This window comes from Triticum aestivum, chromosome 5A, assembly GCF_018294505.1.
Source record: "Triticum aestivum cultivar Chinese Spring chromosome 5A, IWGSC CS RefSeq v2.1, whole genome shotgun sequence".
Lineage (NCBI taxonomy): Eukaryota > Viridiplantae > Streptophyta > Magnoliopsida > Poales > Poaceae > Triticum > Triticum aestivum.
The window spans coordinates 62,561,367-62,566,611 of record NC_057806.1 but is presented as its reverse complement, the minus strand read 5'-3'; the positions used below and the strand labels follow the sequence as shown (position 1 = coordinate 62,566,611).

The 5,245-nt window shown below is 49.3% G+C and overlaps 1 long non-coding RNA gene across 1 annotated transcript; it reads right to left on the bottom strand.

The window, feature by feature from the left end:
• Window positions 1-4,466: 4,466 nt before the first annotated feature.
• Window positions 4,467-4,908, bottom strand: LOC123106589 (uncharacterized). The gene is made up of 3 exons (XR_006451402.1): window positions 4,897-4,908; window positions 4,622-4,737; window positions 4,467-4,534 (listed from the first exon to the last, which is right to left on the bottom strand). It is a non-coding gene; the product is annotated as an uncharacterized lncRNA (long non-coding RNA).
• Window positions 4,909-5,245: the final 337 nt, after the last annotated feature.

Sequence of the window (5,245 nt, the reverse complement as noted above, 5' to 3'; positions counted from 1 at the left end):
CGTCGCATACGTGCTCTGGGCGCACCCAGAGCGCACGTTTTGCACGCGCGTGCACCGAGCCGCTGCGTCGCACTGCCGTCGCCTCGCACTCGTTCTGGCCCTTCCCCGCTCGCAGCCAACACCCCGCCCCTTCCCCTCGCCGCAGAGCCACCCCTGGCACTACACAGAGCCGCCGTCAGGTCGGCCTCGGCCGCAAGCGGCCGGCTACAGCAGCCCTGCTGTGGGCGGTGCCGCCCGAGCCACCCACGCGCGCCAGCTGCCCCCTTGAACAGCTCAAGCTCATCCGCAGCCTTGTCCGCAAGCCCTCGTCGCCGCCACGTCGCCCTGCATCACAGTACGGCGGTCGCTGGCGTTCTTATCCTCGGCCATCATCGGAACTGCCCCCGATCGCTATATAAGGACCCCCGAGCTCACCAAACCCTCAAGCAACCTCCCACACTCCCTCACCGATCCGCCCGTAGCAGTAGAAAGACCAGAGAGGTCGTCTTCCTAATCTCCGGCAACCACGGCCGCTGCCACTGTCTTGTTCACTCCGGCGCCACCAGGGCCTCCCCTCTTCCACTCTCTTCACCAGGGGCCCTCCCTTCGTCTCGTGAGTCCACCCCCAAGCTCGATTTTTATCGGGATCCACCGGAGACAAAGCCCCCAATCATGCCCGAAGCTCCCTCCGCCGCGGAGCTTGCCGCCGGCGATTCCCTCCGTCCCTGCAGCCCAGTCAACCACCGGGAGGACCGCCTAGGAGTGGCGGATCCATCCCTGGCCTCAGATGCCCTCAAGGAGCCTCCATTCGCCGACGACGATCACCGGAATCCCGCCCCTGCTCGGGCAGAGGAAAAGGAGGGAGGGGGCGACTGGTCAAACCTGACCAGTGGGCCCCGTGGACCCACTGTCAGTGATCCAGCCCTGCCTCCACGTGTTTTAAGTGAAGGCGTAAACCCCATAAGTACGTCTCCTCTGCCCCAGAAGCGTATTTCTATCTGAAACGTCTTCTTTTTCTGTTTTAATTTAAAAACAGAATTTGACCAAAACTTTGACTGGCTATAACTTTTTAAATATAAGTCCAAATGAATTGATTCTTTTTCCTACCACTCTCAAATTTCATCTAGTTTATTTCAAGATTTATTTCAAAAATAATTAGGACAAATTTTTGTACTGTTTTTAAAGTATGTGTTGATTTCAAATTTTCTTAAATAGGATTTTTGGAGAGAGAGGAAACTTTCAAAAGTTTTGGAAAGCACCTCACCCCTCCACACCTGGAAGGCAAGCATTCTGAACCCTGGCATAATGTTTTGTGGGTTGTTCGATACGGTTATAACACCACCTCGACATGAAGCGTTGGTTATTTCTATATGACGATATGATCATACACCTTGAGTGCATAAATGAAAATTCTTGCTGTTGGAAATGGATAAGCTTGTGATAGCAATCACCCTCATATGCCTCTCATGTCTACCGGGAAGGACCCGGGAAAGTCTCTGTCTTGTGTAGATACGAGCTTGTCCCTCGTCGAGACGGTTATGACCGGTAGAGCAGGGGGAGGTATGATAAGTGGTGGTTGTGTCTGATGGCTGTGAAATATAATTCTTGAGTAAGCCTCCTAAGTCGGCCATAGATCGAGTCTTATTCCAGTAACACTACAAGAAATATGTCAACTTGTGACCACCACTATTGGTCACTGAAAGGTCACAAATTTCCATTTGCGACCTTTTTGTGACCAAAAACAGAAGGTCAAAAGCTGGCGGTCATAAACTGACTATAGCGACCTTTCTTCTGGAATGGTCGAAGACGTTTACGACCAAAATATGTCCACTATGGCGTTTTGGTCACTAGCAACCTCCTCAGGCCACGTAGGCATCCAGCATGGCAAGCTGATGTGGCACAAGATTCAGCCCGGTCCAATTCAGTTTTGTACATGGGCCTAGCCCATTAATTCAGCCTTTCTATATTTTTTTCTGTCAATTTTTGGTCGACTTCATGGGCCTGGCCCAACATTGCAGCCTTATTTATTATTGGGCCTTGGCCTTTTCGTCTAAATAATTATAATTTCCTTTTTTTTATTAAATGGGTCCACCAGTCAGATGGGTCCCAGTTGTCAGGTTTGAGTCTGGTAAGTGAGTCCCATCTATCAGACTCATATTCTTCATATTTCAACTAGTATTTAACTTGGCAGACAAAAGCACACATGATACTTCAAATAAGAGCAACCAGATCACGTTGCCAATACATATGACCATGTGTAATACAGTACTTTACAAGATCTACATGTGTAACGAGCTCTACAAGTGTGATACAATACTGCTTTACAAGAAAATGATGACATGCCGGACTCGCTGGACAACATAGTCAAGGCTGGGAATAAACAAAACGGCAACATGGCTTCCTCTGTCAGGGCTGCTGGTGCTGCTCCTTCCCCGCCGCCGCCGCACAGGTGAATTTCCTACACAAGTGAAATTGGACTGAATTTGTAAACTTGTTTATACTCTTGGACTGTGTTTGGAATGAATTTGGAGTACAAGGAAACCAAAACAATATCTGGACTGTGTTTGGACTAAATTTGGAGTACTCCTGGACTGAATTTGGACTGAATTTAACTGAAACAATGATCAGGACAATGAACAGTACACAAAACATTATAGTCCAGAACCATATGTGACGGACGGTACCCCAACATTACACAAAGGATGGTCAATGATCAAGACGAGTGTGCAATGATATATACCTTTGGTGACCGGGCTAGAATAATGGACCATAGCCTGAGGACCACAACCTTCGTCGTCTTGACGTACTCGTGCACCTTCTTCATGATGTGCTGTGCCTCCACTATACTCTCCATCGTCATCTTGTCCGAGGACTTGTCGATGATCACCTCTGAGCATATCTCACCTATCTTTCTCTGCTTGGCCCGGACCATCGCGCCCACCGCTAGTAGCAAGGATGCTGCCAGTGCATAACCGACCCACTCGTTGCAATAGAAAAGATGAAACTTGCATATTATTCCAAGTCCCATTTTCAACTTGAGTACACACAAATATGTAACCAGGATTCAATGAAAATGATGCTTATAATCTTAATGATGCACTAAGCAGACTAACGGAAATATATATGGGAGGTATTCAGAAACATGTTTAATGGAAATATCCAGCTTGGAGATATTCAGAAGCATGATACTCCTAATCATGTACTTATGCTGAGAATATTTATGCTTGCATGTTCAGAATATATACTCTACTCAGCTTTACTAAGAAATATTGTTAAATCTTGACAAGTTAAATCTTGTTCGGTCTTGTTAAATACTCCAAGCAACTAATCCTACTGTGACTGCATGTTGAGTATATTTACTCCAAGCAACTCTCTCGGACGAGTACTAACTAGAAAGAGCACCATGGGGACGGGGAGGGTTGGATGGAAATCTCACCAGGATGAGGTCGAAGATGAACCAGGAGGTGCCGAAGAGGAACACGAATAGGGACAGCAGGAACGGCATGAACTCTAGCCCTCTTTGACCAACCTCTGCACAAGCACAACCACACGCATGTCTCATGATTCAGTAGTCAGCGCGTACACCAAACTGTTGACTGTGGATTTCATAAATGTGTGCGTGCGTACCATGAAGATGGCGATCCGTGAAGCTGATTGTGACGTTGACACAGGGCATGGCGATGGCGCCAAGTCGTGATGCCGCCGCCGAGGACGACGAGGGAGAGGACCAAGACCCCCGCTCGCAGTCGGTGGTGGCGACCAGGAACATACAAGGAGTACAAGAACAAACAAAGCTCATGGTTACACTTAATTCACATTTTCTAACTCTCTTTTTACATGTATAAGATGCTAGAAATAAGATGTAGAGTTTTCAAAAAATAATCAGCATACTTGCATTTTGCAGTGCTACTGTGTGCACTGGACAACAATCATTTATGGACTTAATTCAAAACACTTGTAACATAACAGAAGTAGGGTGAACAGGGTACCGCATTTGATACCAACTGAGAACACTTATTACATAACAAGACAAGAGCAAAGTGAACTTAGTGTCGCAGTGTTGTTTAAGAGAGCGGCTCGTTCAATTTAAATTCACACCGAATGAGGCCAGAACCAACTTACATGATCTGGTATAAATCTACCAAATACCCTATTTCAGCAACATCACAGAACACACGAACTAAACCTAACATACAAGTGAGGTCACAACCAATATACATGACCTAGTAAGGAACCAAGGACCTTTAGTAGAAACCACCAAAACCTCGGCATGATCCACAGAAACAATATTATTCTACCGCTTGGTTAAAGCTAGAACACTGTGACGCTGCATACATCTCCCTATGCAGCAACTAAAATCAAGTGTCTTCGCCATACACAAGACCAACACGGTACCAAAAATGATCTATTGCACAACCACGGCAGTTAGTACCAGCCAGCACAGTTAAAGTTGCATCCACGGATCATGGCAACTAGAGAGAAGTGATATACCTCATTGATGGCGAGCATCTGGCCGTTGGCCTTCTTCACCTTCTTGAGCTTCCTCAGGAAGTACCTGCGCGCAAACAACCAAACAATCAAACACATAACCACCGACGTAACCAGCGCGCAAGGAAGATCGAGATCGGGGGAGGAGACTGACCAGAACTTGGACTTGGCGCCGACCTCGTTGGTGGCCCAGAGCTTCATGCGGTAGATCTTGGGCTGCTCATCGCCGGGGGTCGGCAGCGCGCGACCCACCACCTGGTACTGGTGTAACTGCGTGCAAACACAGAGAGGTCAGCTACGATGGGGGTAAGATCGACGGCACGGCGTATCTAGAGGACTGGGGGAGGACGGCGGGGCGGGGAAGAGAGAGAGAGAGAGAGAGAGAGAGAGAGAGAGAGAGAGAGAGAGAGAGAGGGAGGAGGAGCTTACCCTGTGGGCAACCATTTTGGTGAGCTCTTGAGACCAGAGTGCGGGGCGGCGAGTGCGGGGCGGCAAAGCGAGAGGCGAGGTTGGATACGTAGTGCTGGAGGAAGGAGGAGGCGGCGGCGAGGGGGGTGGGAGGCGGGGAGGGGGAGGGGCACTGCTGAACTATATCGACGCCGCGGACGACGACGAGCACTCCCCTCCACCTCCGCCCCCGAAGCTCATCTCCATGCCTCCTCCCTGGTCACCGACGCCTTGCGCGCCGGAGATGGCTGCCGGCCTAGATGGCGGCGACGGAGAGAGAGTTGGGTGAGTGGGTGGGGAGAGGGAGTGGGTGGATCTGGCCGCCGGTTGA